The sequence below is a fragment of the Squalius cephalus genome (genome assembly GCF_949319135.1).
Source record: "Squalius cephalus genome assembly, chromosome: 4".
Lineage (NCBI taxonomy): Eukaryota > Metazoa > Chordata > Actinopteri > Cypriniformes > Leuciscidae > Squalius > Squalius cephalus.
The window spans coordinates 5,477,008-5,493,710 of NC_137125.1; the positions used below are offsets into that span (position 1 = coordinate 5,477,008).

Sequence of the window (16,703 nt, forward strand, 5' to 3'; positions counted from 1 at the left end):
TTTTCGTCAGTAAGCGGCACTGTAGATTGTCGTGGAAGTTCAGGTTTACGACTGCACTCGGCAATTTGCAGGCAACACCGAAAACTGACGTGAATTGTCGGAAATTGACGTGGACCTTGCTTGGCAGTTGTCCCCCCATGACCCCCCTAACCCTAATTCTAGGGGAGGCTTTAACATGTAAATGAAAATGCTGTGAGCTATACATGTAAATCAGGGCAGGGGGAGTTTTACCCCAGGTAACATTTTTCTAAAAGGTATTTACTTCATTCTAAGAAAATCTCTGGTATAAATAGATCAGGCTCAGTATAGCCTAATTATAGACTCTTAAATTTTAGCTTAAATTGATATATTTAATGAAAGTAGCTAGATTAGTTACTATGTGTCATTAGCAATGGCCAAAGTTATGTAAAAAAGACACAAAACCATTTATTTCAACAATTAATTTCAATCAGGCTTTGCCACAAATGTAAAATGTGCATTCCATGCAAACAGCATCACAATCTCCTAGAGCTCAACCACTGTGCATAATACAACTGTTCACGAACAGAAGATTGTATTTGACTCATGCTGCATACACATACGCAATGACAAGAATTATGCCTACTGTACATATAGAGTTACAACTACGATTAGAGTTGTTTGCATAAAATGTACCGTGAACATTCACATGTTTGCCCTGTGATAGGCTACAATTTATCTCTATAAATACTATTTTCTCAATTCGCGTGCGCGCGACCAGAGAAGCCATTTTTCACTGTTCAGGAGAGCTCCATGTGGTGCGTGCATCGATCGGATTTACTGTGTTATACGATCTTCTTTCTTGGTAAATATTACTCCAATATCTTTATTATGCACAAATAAGTCGTGAAGCGAAGTTAAAAGAACATGTGATGTGTACATTTGTTTATAGATTTATTTGGAGCGCATGTGTGACGAGTGAACCTCGTGGTGATCGGACGGTAAAGGATTGGGTATGTACGTTTCATGGTTTATGGGGGAAATTACTGATGGCATGTTAATTTGATAAATCTGTTAATGAGTTGAATCTATATTCTGTGATTATACAGTATAACTTTATGGTTTAATGCATATTTCTGGTTCCGCATGGCATGATTAAACGTGGGTTGTGGCTTTGTTAAAGTGCTTTTATTTCTCTTGTAACTTAGGCCTACCTCGCCACTGCCGTATTCCAGTTTGTGTTATCCTATTTAATTGTAACATATTTTGGTTTGGAGAAATCAATTTAAATCTGACCAGTTGCAGTGTATTACACTGTATTTCAGTTTGAATTGAGTTAAGTATTCTGTGGATTTGGGCATTGATCCACTGGTTAAGCTTTTTGTGACATTTGATTGTCATCTTCAAATTTACTGTTTCTACAATTTCTTTTATTTATTTTTTTTAACTTAGTGAAATCTAAATTTTTCTTGTGAAATCTCTTCGAACAAGGCAAACTTTTTTCTTAATCAGACTTTTATCTGTTTAGTTGTGCTTCCATTGACCCTGTCACTTATTTTAAACAGCAGTCAGAATAAAACCCCAATTTCAAAAAGCATAGTTTGCTTCCGGTGTGTATTTCTTTAATTTCACCCGGTTGCATTTTTTCTCCTTTATTGTTTAATTTTACTGTGACTTATGTTGTTCTTATTAATTTTACTGTGACTTATGTTGTTCTTATTAATATCACTCTCAATTAATTGTTTTCCAGCTGCCTTTAAGACATATTACGCGGCAGTGCGCAGGAGCTTCAGGTACAAACAACCAGATCTTGCATTGCAGGCGGAAGCTGTGGTGAATTCAGCTTGGAGTCGAGCGAGAAGAAAGACGGTACGATTTATTAGGTTAGATTAGTTTTTGGTCAATGTGACTATTTTTCAGGTACATTAATAGATGTGTGTTGTCCATACGCAGTGCATTGCGCAGTACTGATTGCCTTTATTGATTTTTACTGCTAGTAGAAGCGAGACAGAGTGTGCTAGCTGAGGATGAGGTGGGCCTTCGGAAGTGTCGCTATCATAGACCTGATGTCTGATGAGGAAGACGGCATCGTCGGCGGGGTGTCTGGATGGATTGTGCGACCTCCGTCCTTTCACAGCCAGGAGCTCACCGAGCTAAGGGTATTTAACAGGGCTGATCACTCACAGATATTCTTATGTTTTGAGGCCTGTTCTCTACAGATATTGAATAGGATAAAGGTTTTTAGGATAAATAATTACTTTTTTATTTTACTCTCAAATGTGTATTATTGATGAATTCAACATGTACACATGTTTTCAGGGAATTTCTGTCAGCAGTTTCTACAGTACAAGAAAGATAGAGGTGAAGTCTGTAGTTTTGCCATCTGATGGTTCATCAGATTCAGAGGAGGGATCCAGTGAGGAAGATGAGCTGTATAGGCCTACAGAGGGACGGTGTGAGGATGACAGCAGCAGTGACCATTTGAATGGCAGCTCTAGTGATGAGGCCGAGGAAGGAGCAAAGCAGAATAAATGAGGGAAGATGTTTAAGTAATTTAGGTAATTAATGTTTAGATGTTTAGAGGAGTATTTCAAATCGTTATGTGAAAGATCTAGTGGTTTTGCTGTACATATTGTATCATATTTTTATTTGTAATAAGCTCAATACTGAGCGTTTCTCAAGTTTTGAGCTTCAAGTATTTGAAATGCAACTGTCATCTCCTGTGCTTTGTGCTATTGTTTACTGACCACCTGGACTTCATTTCAGAGCTGTCTGTGTTTTTAACGGATATTATTGGGAAATATGACAAAATATTAATACTGGGTGACTTCAATATTCATATACGTTGTCCAACAAATTCTCTCTCAAAAGACTTTTTAAATCTCATTGACTCTGTTGGCCTTCAGCAAATGGTTAACGGTCCTACACATATCCATGGACACACGCTGGATTTGATTCTGTCACTCGGCTTATCAGTCAGTGACATTATCATAGATGATCTTCTGGTTGCTGATCAGAATCCTGTTCTATTTACTGTTCTGTCAACCGAAAAAATTCTGTATTAAAAGAGACTGGTTCGTTCGATAAAATCAACTATACATGGGGATTTCAATAATATACTCTATGCAGGATATAAAAACGGACTTCCTATCGCCCCATTTTAGCGTGGAGGAGTCGGTTAACGTTTTTAATTCTGTATGTTTGGACACATTTGATCAGGTAGCACCTCTAAGGCAGGTGCATAGAAAGCACAAACCAACTCCATGGTTAAATGGACAAATTAGGTCCCTAAGAAGGGAATGTAGAAGATCTGAACGGAAATGGAAGAAAGATAAGTTGCAAATCTCTTATGAAATGTTGAAAGATTCGTTGTCTAACTTTCAACGGGCTGTAAAATCTGCTAGGACGAGCTTTTTCGCAAATGTTATTGAAAAAAATCGCCAACATCCACGAGTTCTTTTCTCAACAATTGATTCTGTTTTGAATCCTAAATTAGAGGCACCTGCTGTTGTGTCTATTGATTTATGTGAAAGTTTTTTACACTTTTTTGTCGATCGCATATCAGAGGTTCGGAATAATTTACAGCAGTGTACATTGGTGCCTTCGAATGCACTAGAAATCATTGCTAATTTATCGCAATTTGAGCCTATCACTATACTTTTAACAATATTGTTTTTAAGCTGAAGTCTACATCTGCTCCTCAAGACATTGTTCCGACACCTCTGTTAAAGCAAACCATTGAATCGGTTGGCCCATATATGGTTTCTATAATAAATAAAAGCTTACTTTCATGGATTGTTCGCGAGTATTGTAAACATGCTGTAGTCAAGCCTATGTTGAAAAAAGAAAATCTGGATAAGAGCGTTCTTTGCAATTATAGACCTATCTCAAAACTTCCATTTCTGGCAAAGATCTTAGAGAAATGTGTTCTGATTCAACTGGAGTCATTTACTGATGAAAATCATATCGGTGAAGTACTTCAGTCGGGTTTTAAGAAGCACCGTAGCACAGAAACAGTGTTATTGAAGGTTTTTAATGATAATTTTTGGCAACCGATCAAGGGAATGTGACGGTTCTTCTGCTGTTGGATCTCACAGCAGCGTTCGACACGGTTGACCACAATATTCTTATTTCCCGGCTAGAAACATGTGTAGGCATTTCTGGAAATGCCTTAAATTGGTTTAAGTCCTATCTCTTAAATAGACGATTCTCTGTTTGTATGGGTGAGTGCACATCAGCTTCATCACCTTTATCATGTGGTCTTCCACAAGGGTCCGTTTTAGCACCACTTCTCTTTTCTTTTTATATGCTTCCTTTAGGTTCAATCTTGCGTAAATACAGTGTGTCATTCCACTGCTACGCAGACGAGACGCAGCTGTATATATACCACTTAAGTCAAATGACTCCACTGCCATAGAAAGATTGTTGGCATGTTTAAATGAAGTTAAGGCTTGGATGTCTACAAATTTCAAAATAAAGTTTTAGATAGACTGCAGATGGTCCAGAATGCGGCTGCAAGATTGCTTACAAGCACTCGCAAATTCGATCATATTACTCCGGTGTTAAAATCACTACATTGGTTGCCTGTCACTTTTAGGATTCATTTTAAAATTTTGTTATTTGTATTTAAATCTCTACATGGTTTAGCCCCATCTTATATTGCTGAACTAATCCAGGAACAAAAGTCAATGAGATCACTACGATCACAATTTCAGAAACGTCTTGTTGTTCCTCGGTCTAAGATGAAGTCTAGAGGGGATCGCGCTTTTTGGTAGCCGCCCCGAAATTATGGAACAGTTTACAATTTATATATCAGGGACCTTCCTACACTCGGTCAGTTTAAAAGCCATCTGAAAACATATTTTTTTTATGATAGCGTAGCGTTTTTTGACTGTTTTATGATGTTTGTACTTTTTATTTAGATATATTGGATATGCATTTTTTTTTTTTTTTGCTTTTCTCTACTTATTATTTTACTGCTTGTACAGCACTATGGTCAACTTTGTTGTTTTATTAAGTGCTTTATAAATAAATTTGAATTTGTGTGTGTCCACATGATGTGTGTTATGGTGATGTGTTAGTAAATGAGTGGAGGGAAGAGGGAAGGAACCCCCCTTCCCAATACTTTCTCTATTTCACACACACACACACACACACACACACTTCCATCATGGGCAGACATCCATCATGTGTCAAGTGCAAAGTGAGGCTTTGCCTGGTCACTGGACAAAATGCTCGCAACTGTTTTCTCAGCTTCCATTGCCCATAGAATATATCTGGTGTGGGGCACCACAGGGAAGATGGCAGAATTAAAAAAAAAAAAAAACAGGAAAAAGGTGTTTTAAAAATCGGCACATAACCTGTTTAAAAAGTTATGAAATGTTAAATGTATATCCTACATAGGCAATGCACCTTGGGAGAAAAAGTTCATTTTTTCCCCCAATTTTTCTAATGTTGTATGGATGTGACGAGTGTATGTTGTTACACTAGATTATTGATATAATTTAATCAAAAACAGTATTATGTTATGGAACTCTTATTTTGAAGACATTCGTTTTGGAAGTTGCATAGTTGTCAATGGTCATGTGATCATAAACTTAATAATTTGTGTTGTTTTAAATTCCTCATACGTTTATTTCTTATTTTTTTGTATTGTTTTTGGTTTCATTCTTGATAAATATTTCTGCACTTAATTAAGGAAGCACTATTACGTAAGCGACGTCATGCGTGAGGGTAATGCTGATGCAATTTGGGTGCGCGCTCTCTCTTTCGCTGGATCTCGTGGCGAGAGGTACGTTTTTATCTGCTCCTCAGAGAAGTGTGTAAATGTGCTTTATTGAGTGTTGTATTGGGATTTTCTGTATGTAATGAGTTTATTTGTTGTCTCTTCTGTACTGAGAGATCAACAATCTGGGTTATAAATGTTATAAGAGTATGTTTGATCGAAGTGCGAATTTGATTAATGGCCGCTGTTACACGTGCGGTATGCTTGATATGCAGGATATGAGTTTAGAACGATATATTTTTCGTTAAGACATTTACAGTTGAATTTAATGTGAGTTATACATTTGTAATCGTGTAAAGTTGTATTTGTTTATTTTGAAGGATCCATGCAATGTTCAAATGTATTTTCTGTATATGAATTTATATTGAGATATCATGTGTTGATTGACAGGCACAACTAGTCCAGAAATGCCAATTACCTGTGACTGTGATCGTGTCTGTTATTTCTTTTGACACAGACAAAGTGAAGCTGAGAGTAAAGCAAAACAACAGTACATCATTGTGTGAAATCTCTTTATTTACAATCAAACACAACGCAGAAGAAAACCCACTACATGGATAACATGAAAAAATGTAGCTAATTATTCATTAAATGTTTTAAAAGTTGTCATATGAACTATAATAAAAAATAATACATTGCAAAATATTACCCTAAATGAGCAATGTATCTCGGGAGATACAGAGTGTAACTTAGAAAATAATGGTCATATTTTGGAAAAAATGCATGAACTGTCATTTTAGTCTAGATACATACAAAAATAGCAGAGAATCATTTTTCCATTAAATGTATTCATTAAAAAAAGGGTTAAAATGAAAAATGTAATACACAGAATATATTATACACCTCGCTCTGAAATGTTTTATAATGAAACTGATTCCCTCCCCTGTGTGGGACAAATGTAGCACTGGGGCAATCGGCAGCTTTCTCCATGTGTTCTGGGAATGTCCTTCAATCCTCAACTTCTGGGTTGATGTCTCTTCTGTATTATCACAACTTTTGGAACTGACAATTAATCCTGAACCATGTCTTTTCCTTCTTCCTTATCCTCTGCTGCCCTTACGTTAATTCAAAAACGGACTCTCTTCTCAGGATTAATAGCTGCCAATAAAACCATAATTAGTTCTTGGTTTCCTCCTCATTCTTTATCAAAACAGCAGTGGTTGTCTTATGTTATAGATATTGTCCGTCTCGAGCGATCCACTGCCTTAATTAATAGGGCAAAGATTAAAACTATTATGCACTGGAGCCCAAGCTCATGACCGCTTGATTTCTATTCTCAAAACCTAAATGATCTAAGTTTGTTTTTCTTTTAATTTTATTGAGGCCTCAATTATCTTTATTTCAATAGACATTTTCTTCCTGTAAATCATGTATCTGACTATGCATATAGTTCAATTTTTATTTTGCATTATTATTATTTTATTAGTCCTTCTGTATGTGTATATGTTTCTCTTCTGTATATCTGTTTTATATTTGTTATCAGTTATGTTTTCCATATTGAAGTAATTTAGTGAAAATTTGTCAGTTTGAATGCTGATAACTTTGTTTGCAAGAAAATCAATAAAGTATTAGTCAAAAATACTTATTTTTATTTATCTTAATCCAGGCCCACCCATAAATTAGCCGCTTCATCATCTGTATAGTGTCTTCAGGCAGACTAAAGAAAGGTATTTGGTCCAACAAATTCTCTCTCAAAAGACTTTTTAAATCTCATTGACTCTGTTGGCCTCCAGTAATTTAGTGAAAATTTGTCAGTTTGAATGCTGATAACTTTGTTTGCAAGACAATCAATAAAGTGTTGGTCACAAATACTTATTTTTATTTATCATAACCCATCAATTATCCGCTTTGTCAGTCTTTCAAAGTCTTCAGGCAGACTAAAGAAGGGGGGGAAAAGAGCAGAGATTAAAATGGATGTAGTATACTTTGTTTACGACACATTTAATTAGCACATAAATTGCTTAAAGAACACTTAAATCACAGGGACGTCTTTCGTTTTGTACAATTGCTGCCCCTGAGGGTTGTTCCATAAAAGCCGCTTAGAAAAGCGGGGATTAAACTCCAAAACCGGACTTGAATGAGCCTAACAAATGAGTTGGGGCTAAAGTGGTTCCATAAAAGGTAATTGAAGCTCACGCAATCTCACTAATTTGATCCAGGTTTATCTAGTCTAGATAATTGCATGTGCACGTGTTTTTGAAGCAGCCCTAGAGGTTGATCATGGATCAAATCGATCCACCATTATTTTGTGCTGTTTTATGCGTTTGTAATATCCCCCCCCCCCCAGTGCAAAACTTACATTTTACTGTTATATTCTACATTTGTAAACGTTAGAAAGTCATGCAAATGTATCCATTTTGCTGCTAATCTTCATATTGAACGAGCGCTGCTGTGCGCATGTGCGCTAAATACGAGCGCAATAATTCTGACTAAAATATACATTTTGGACTAGAAATATCTTCTAATTATAATAATTTATCTTTGGATAAGTTGCAGTGAACTTCTAGCGAACAGAAGTACTTCAGTGAACAGAAGTAGCCTAATTCAGGGAAGTTTATTTTAAGAAACTAAATATATAAAGATACAAAATATAATAATAATAAGTTTTATTTATATAGCGCCTTTCCAGAGCTCAAGGACAAAATATAGTTTTACAAGAATTACAGCTTTTAATGCAATACTTTTTTGGAGAAAGCAAGAATCCCCAGTTTTAAATGAGTAGATTTAGTTTTTAAAGTACATTATTGAGAGGATAACATGAAATTAAGAGCAAATTTTGAAAAGATATGTGCAACTCTAAAATCAAAGAATATTCCATAAAATAAAGGAATATATATTAGCCTACATTAACTACATTTTCATATAACCCTCCCTCCCTTTTATTTCTAGTTATTTGTTATTTTATTTATGGACTTATTTAATATTGAATATTTGATATTCAAATAATATTACTTGAATAACTATTAGGAATTGTGTGTCATTATAAGAGTTTGATATAAATATGTGAATGTTAAATTTTTATTCATATTTATTTGTTTTTTGTCTTTTCCCCCTTAAATCATATCTAAATGTCTAACTATGCACTTTTTGGTTATTGCTCTAATCATGTGTTTTTTAGGCTATGTGTTGGTGGGTATTATCATAAAAGAAAAAAAAGTAGAAGGAAAAATAAATAATAAATAAATATTTATTGGGGGAAAATATGATGTCTTTAAAGGAACTGTCCATTTGTATAATTGTGTTAAATGTATTTGAATTGAAAGCCACAATAAAGTACATACTATATATATATATATATATATATATATATATATATATATATATATATATATATATATATATATATATATATATATGCATTCTAAAAGATTTGTTATTTGGATTCATCTAAGCTCAGATTCATCTTACCAGCTAACATTTATACTCTGCTTTTGTAATCGTTTATTTTTAATTTTGTGATTTTAACTTCTGCTTTAAAAGCTTTTTTTAGATTGTGTTCTAATGTTCTTCTAATAATCATAAACATGTACTACAGTTGCCAAACAAAACCAGAGAGAATTGTATTCATAAATCTTTAAAACAATCTAATTAAATCTTGGGCACAAAACATTCAGCCAGTAAAAAAAGAAAACCTGTAGTATATATTGTATTTATCTATCAATATATCTATCTATATAGATATATATATTGTCTAATTTATCATTGTAGCCTTATTTAAGTTGATTTTCTGTATACTGTGTATTATTCATAATGGTTAATAAAGTCCAATAATGGTATGAGAGAGTGTCAGTGTTAATATCATTGTGTTCTTGTCGGTCAGTGTTACAGGATCTGTGTAACATCTGTAAGACTGAAAATACTGGTTGGGGCCCTGATCTAAGACAAAAGGGCCTTGCTGGCTAATTAGCATTCGACCTCCCCATACAGCCTGACTTCCTCCCAGAAACAACAAAGAACTCACAAAAGAACATAGTTTAATGTAAATGTTTATGATTGACTGGTATGTTTTTGGTGTCATTTGAAATGTCTCAAAGTGAGTGGTACAGATATCTCATATCCAGATAGATAAAATAAAAGGTAATAAGGTTTAGAGAAGTTTAGAGAAAACTGGTTAAGCCATTTGAGGGTGGTCTTCCCCATCCCCCATATCACCTGGGCAAACAGTATAAAGGAAGGTGTGCTTGCTCGATCTGGGGGCTTGGACTTGGCTGGTGAGAAACGGAATAGGTGGTAGCTCTCTCTCTCTCTCTCTCTCTCTCTCTCTCTCTCTCTCTCTCTCTCTCTCTCTCTCTCTCTCTCTCTCTCTCTCTCTCTCTCTCTCTCTCTCTCTCTCTCTTTCTTTCTTTCTTTCTCTTTCTCTCTCCCTATCTCAGGTACAAGCTGGGTAAGATTCTTTGGTGTAACCAATGTATAACCATGTTCTAGATATTTGAATTGATTGTGGAATTAATTTCTGATATCTGAAACATTAAAATGTTACATTCGATTCACAGATATTATTAAAACCTTTCATTTATGGAGTCAGATGAATTAACGAGAGAATACAAAACTAAATGTATTGTAAATTTAACCAACCAAATACTTTGCATGGGTAAGGACAGAGCACGTGATAACCTTCCCTGTGTTATTGGAAAACCTCCATTGGACCAATTTCACGGGCCTTACACAGCTGAGGCTTAGCCTGACAGTTAGCCTGCCCTGGACCAGGCTAGTTTCCCAGCATAAGTTGCCAGGGTAACTGAGTTTGAACTATATTAAGTTTGCTTTATGAAACAGAATCCACCGACAATAAGTCTGACTAACCAAAATAAGCTTGTATTCTAATCTTGTTTTATGGAACAACCCTCTGGAGTGAAAGAGCATGTAAATACTGTGATACTCACTAAATAAGATCAGGAGGAAGATTCCAATAATGACTACCATTAAAATGATGCCAATGGCCCACCTCTGCAAAATCAACAAACAAGTATACATTGTCATTTGGTGCCTATGATGGCGCTTTCAGATCACTTATACATGATTTTTGTTTTATTTTTTGTTTGTTTGTTTAAAAAAAAAATACTGTATGTCGTTGTATGTCGCACCAAGCATGCATTTGAAAATCTCACTGCACGCAATTGGATAACATTATTGTTATCACTGATATTACTGTTACCGTCACCACAAAATATTATTATCATTATTAATTATTAAAATACTTCTACTTATTACTATTATTATTTGTCATTGCTGTGTTTTTCATTACTGTTATTATTACTGCTGTTTAATTGTTGTTTTTGTGTTCTGTTGTTGTGTTCTGTGTTCACCTTATGTAGCCTATAATAAAAAAATAAAATAAAAAAAAGAACTCTGGATTTCCAGGGTACATTACAGCTGCATGAAGAACAAAACTTCCAATCATCTCTAAAGCCTTAATATCTATTATAAAACGCATTTAAAATAAATGAGTGCATGGTATGAGTGCTGAACTCCCTTGTTTTATCTTTATTTTCTTCCATTTTTGCCTCATGGCTGCCAGTAGTCCCAGTGGTGCTGCAGGTGGTGCTTCTACAGGAGGTGCGCTCCTGATAAATGATGGAAAAAAAAGAATAATTTTACCACAAAATGAAAGAAAAGTATAAGATTTAAGTTTAACATTAAACAACGTCTAGACAAAGTGACACGGTCCTTATTCCAAGAATTGTTGGTGCACAGAGCCCTGAAAAGGGAAACCACTTCATTTTGTGGGTATGTGTGGATAAAAAAAAATACATTTTTACTCAACAGTTGTTACTCTGGTTAAAGCAGTTTCTGTTTATTTTGTAAAAGTCTTGGATGGTTTGCTGAATCGTTTTCGAGTTTACGACCCCACTGGCAACTACAAGTCAATTTCTGAAAATACTTGGGACTTGGGAAAATGGACTGTTGAGTACCCAGAACAGTGGAGGCTGGCTGACTCTACTACTGTGGGGTTTTGGTTTGTACAGTAAGTTAAATAAATGATATTATTTATTTATTTTATTTTATTTTTATCAACATTACTTTAACGACTTTTATTGTTTATGTAATATGTTCATTGCATTAGATGGCAGAAATGGAGGTGAGGGACAAATGGACCTCTATGAAAAACGAAGTGATACAGGGAGAAGATCTGTGGATCTGTCCTCATTCATATAAATCAATTTAAAAGTTTAATAATTCAAGTAGATCGATGATTTTTCAAATAAAGGACAGTCGAAGAGGTGGAAAAAAAGGAATTTGTTCTCTTGTCAGTGATACTGAAATTCTGGTACATATAAGACTTTACAAAAATTTAAAATGGCTAGATATTATTTGCTATACTAAATATTTTTTTCAGGAGTTGTTTCAAGGAATTGTGAAAGGCTCGGTGAAACCCATGTGGAACAAATGGTGGCAAATAAAGACTGGGAAAATGACAAAACCTTGGAGCTTTCATCCAGCCTTGTCAGCACATGTTGAGGAACTTCTAGGACACATCGACAACATTGTGTTTGAGCAAAAAAGCTTGAACATACTGACCTTTCATTGGTGAAATCAATTGAAGCGTTTGCGTGAAAATGAAATGAACCTTTTGGCTGGGAAGCCATGGCTTGTTTCGGTGAGCTCCTGATAAATGATGAAAAAATAAGAATAGTTTTACCACAAAATGAAAGAAAAGTAGAAGATTTAACATTAAACAATGGTAAAAAACAAACATATTACATGCAAAACAAGACCGCCGTGACACAGGACTGTTTGCAGACGCTGTGGATTACAGGTAATGTTGTAAATAATGTTCAGTTTCTTTGACAGACCAATTGTTTTGCTTCATACGACCTCAATGAATCGTCAGGAGCCACAGGTATCAATTTTGTTTTGCCTGTAATATGTTTTTTTTTTTACTCAAACTGACTGTAGCTATTGACTTGCATTGTATGAATCATCAAGGACCACATTTTCAGCTAAAAATCTTTACTGTTTAACTTGTAGTTGCGTAGCTGTCAATGGAGGGAAAGAAATCTCAGATTTCATTAAAAAGATCTCAATTAATTTGTGTTCAGAAGATGAATAAAAGTATTACTGGTTTGGAACGACATGAAAGTGAGTAATTAATGACAGAATTTACATTTTTGTGTGAACTATCCCGTTAACGGCAAGTAGAGACTTAAGTGTTTTATATAAACTTTGAGTACTTGTGCACAAATGATCAAAATAAAAAGAAAAGATGCACAGTGGCACTGTTTTGCATTGTTTCTTTTGTGAATTTGTTTTAATATGCTTAATAAATAAAAAATGGATCAAAAGTAAAGCCCTTGAATATGTCAAATTTACTGTCCAAATATTTTTTCTTTGAATGCATGTTTACTGTAATGTAGTGGCTGTGAGTTAGTGCTAGCAATAGATTATCAGGTGGTATTTTAGTGAAAAAAAGTACAGTAATTCAACTTTTTATTGCCTAAGCATTTTGTGTTAAAAACAGAAAAAATATCAGTGGCATAAGATATAAGATCATGTAAATGAGAAGATTCATGAAATTCTAGATATGTAGAGCGAGCGAGTGTGTTTGTGTACTGTCAACAAAATGAGCTGGCCCTGATCCGGCATGATTTTGGACCAGATCCAGAACAGAGCTGGACCAGATCTGGGGCCTCATTTATAAACGTTGCGTACGCACAAAAGAAGGCGTACGCCACTCTCTACGCAATAATTGATATTTATAAAAAGCAAACTTGACGGGAAAATGTGCGGTCCTTCACGCAAGCTCTGACCCAGGCGTACGCACAAAAACGGGTGAAATGAGAAATGGCGACACCGTCGGCAGATGGAAGAAACACGTGAAAGTGTGTGAAACTTTAGACCGTTGTGTAAAAGAAATGACAATACTGCCTCTCATAAATAATATAAAGACTTCACAAAGCAAGTCTTACAATTAATAGCCTACACGAACACCCGTTTGATCGATCTGCAGTGTATAACAAACAAAATCAAACGAACACTACAACAGAAATGCAAATTAACACATATCTGCAAAAAGAAAAGTGAAATATGTTCTGCAATAATATTGGCATGTTATGCAATTCATCCTCATAACACATCTGTAGCTTGTCAGATGCAATCAAATGGGTGGTAATAAAATGCCATGATGCCGTCACAATGCGTAATGACGTACAATGGCCGTCATGACGCACATTAGTAATGCCCACACTGTGCCCTTCAAACAACATTTTACTCCACTTTACTCATCTTTCCAACGATAATTTCTTCTTCACATTGAGTGAAGTTACGTTTCTTGGTTTTCCTCTCTGTGTTTGCCATGATTTCGCAATCGATGAATATTAACTTGTGGGTGTTTCACGGACTATTTATGAGCAACTATGGGCGTGACATGAAGCCGTAAAAGCTGCGCTACATTTAGAATTGATTGTAATTTATTAAGGGAAAACTGCGTAGGATGTGCGTGCGCACGGTTCTCTTACGAGAGGTCTCTTGTACTGCGTAAGATATCTTACGCTAGGGGAAAATCCTTTTTCTGCGAGATATTGAAGCCAAAAATTATCCTTAATTTTTCAATAATGCAAAACGCGTTGCGGCAGCATACAGACATAGGCGAGGTATAGGTGACGTCAGACCCAATGAGGGCCCTTCGCGCCCGCTGCGTCACATCCCGCCGAAATGGGTGAGGCCTAGGCCTATAAATACTGCTCGCAGGCAGCTATTATGATCTGATTTTTCAGCCTTCAAGCGAAGCACACGCATCGCTGGATCCGGAGAGAAGCCGCGCCGTCTGAAAAAGCACCTTCAGCGGGACGAGTCACTGAAGTCGCTGGCCGCGCGGCCTTCCTTGCCTTCCTGCTGCGCTATCCGGCGCTCATATCCTTTCACTCTCTGTTATTGTGTGTGTGTGTGTGTGTCGCCGCCGTGACACACATCCTAAAAGAGTAGCGTCTTTTTTAAGATGCCTTCCTGTGGCTCGTGCAGAGCCACACTTAGCGACGGGGAACGCCACGTGATCTGCGTTTCCTGCCTGGGTGAGGAGCATGCTATTGCCCATGGCGACTCTGAGGACTTGCCTGGCATTTTTCGCCGAGACTGCTCCCCCGCGGTATCCATATTATTTTAAAATTTGTGCAGTGCAGTGTTGACAGAACCGGGCTAATATGGTCATACTTCCTGGTTCTGGTAAGAACTCGAGCTGCTGCGTTTTGGACCAGCTGTAGTTTGAAGGAACTCTGCAAAACACACAAACAGCACGTCACATGCAACTGAACACTTGCACAGTCTTTAGTGCTGTGGAACATCACTCGCTGTTTTTGCTTTGATATGCAAGCCCAAAGGTGCAACGCAGCAGCAGACGCAGCTAGCCCGTTGAACCTGAGGTGTCATGGATGGACTGACTTGAGGGAACTCTGCAAAAACACACAAACAACACGTCACATGCAACTGAACACTTGCACAGTCTTTAGTGCTGTGGAACACCACTCACTGTTTTTGCTTTGATATGCAAACCCAAAGGTGCAACGCAGCAGCAGACGCAGCTAGCCCGTTGAACCTGGGATGTTGTGACATTAAAAGGCCATTTTAATGACACACTCCACAAGATAAGATATATCAGCCCAAAAGTGACTGAAACCTTCCGTTCGTCTCAGTATTATAAGGCTGATCTGTACAACAAAAGATAAAAAAAGTAATTACTTAATGTTAGTTTAATGAGTTAGTTAACCAAAACATAAAAATCAGCCATGTTTCTCCCAACATATTATCAAATGATACCAGGGTGAGAAAATGTGTTTTTTTTGGTGATATAAAAAATTGGAGTACTTATTTGTACCAACACGATCCCATAAAATGCTTACCTCAGGAATCAATTCACACATTAAAAGGTCAAAATGTTCAAGTTTTTTGTCCTTCTTTTGCTCAAACACAATGTTGTCAATGTGTCCTAAAAGTTCCTCAGCATGTGCTGACAAGGCTGGATGAAAGCTCTTAGGTTTTGCCATTTTCCCAGTCTTAATTTGCCACCATTTGTTCCACGTGGGTTTCACCGAGCCTTTCACAATTCCTTGAAACAACTCCTGAAAAAAATATTTCGTATAGCAAACAATATCTAGCCATTTTACATTTTGTAAAGTCTTATATGTACCTGAATTTCAGCATCACTGACAAGAGAACAAATTCCTTTTTTTTCCACCTCCTCGACTGTCCTAAATTTAAAAAATCATCGATTTACTTGATTTATTAAACTTTTAAGTTGATTTATATGAATGAGGACACTCATTTTACACATACCTTTTATATGTCATATGCTGAACAGCATATGCTGCCAGTGATGATGCGTGATATCTTCTCAGATGCCAAAGATCTTCTCCCTGTATCACCTCGTTTTTCATAGAGGTCCATTTGTCCCTCACCTCCATTTCTGCCATCTAATGCAATAAACACAGTTGTTAAACTAATGTAGATAAAAATAAAATAAATAAATAAAAGCATTTTTTAACTTACTGTACAAACCAAAACCCCACAGTTGTTAGAGTCAGCCAGCCTCCACTGTTCTGGGTACTCAACAGTCCATTTTCCCAAGTCCCAAGTATTTCGGAAGGCATTGCTTTTGTACAAAAGAAAAAAGAAATTAATACATGTACATTAGTAAATAAAGATCACAATTTTAACATTTATATGGCACATAATACCATAGTATAGCCAGGTCCATCGCAGAAATTGACTTGTAGTTGCCAGTGGGGTCGTAAACTCGAATACGATTCAGCAAACCATCCAAGACTTTTACCAAATAAACAGAAACTGCTTTAACCAGAGTAACAACTGTTGAGTAAAAATGTATTTTTTTATCCACACATACCCACAAAATGAAGTGGTTTCCCTTTTCGGGGCTCTGTTGTCCACCAACAATTCTTGGAATAAGGACTGTGTCATTCTCATCAAGGTCCTTTAAAATATTTTTAAGTAAATAAGTAAGTAAATGTGT

General features: G+C 36.1%; 1 long non-coding RNA gene across 1 annotated transcript; it reads right to left on the reverse strand.

Moving 5' to 3' along the window:
• Positions 1-16,047: 16,047 nt before the first annotated feature.
• LOC307157898 lies at positions 16,048-16,488 on the reverse strand. Its single transcript, XR_013821115.1, has 3 exons — positions 16,411-16,488; positions 16,223-16,325; positions 16,048-16,146 (listed from the first exon to the last, which is right to left on the reverse strand). It is a non-coding gene; the product is annotated as an uncharacterized lncRNA (long non-coding RNA).
• Positions 16,489-16,703: the final 215 nt, after the last annotated feature.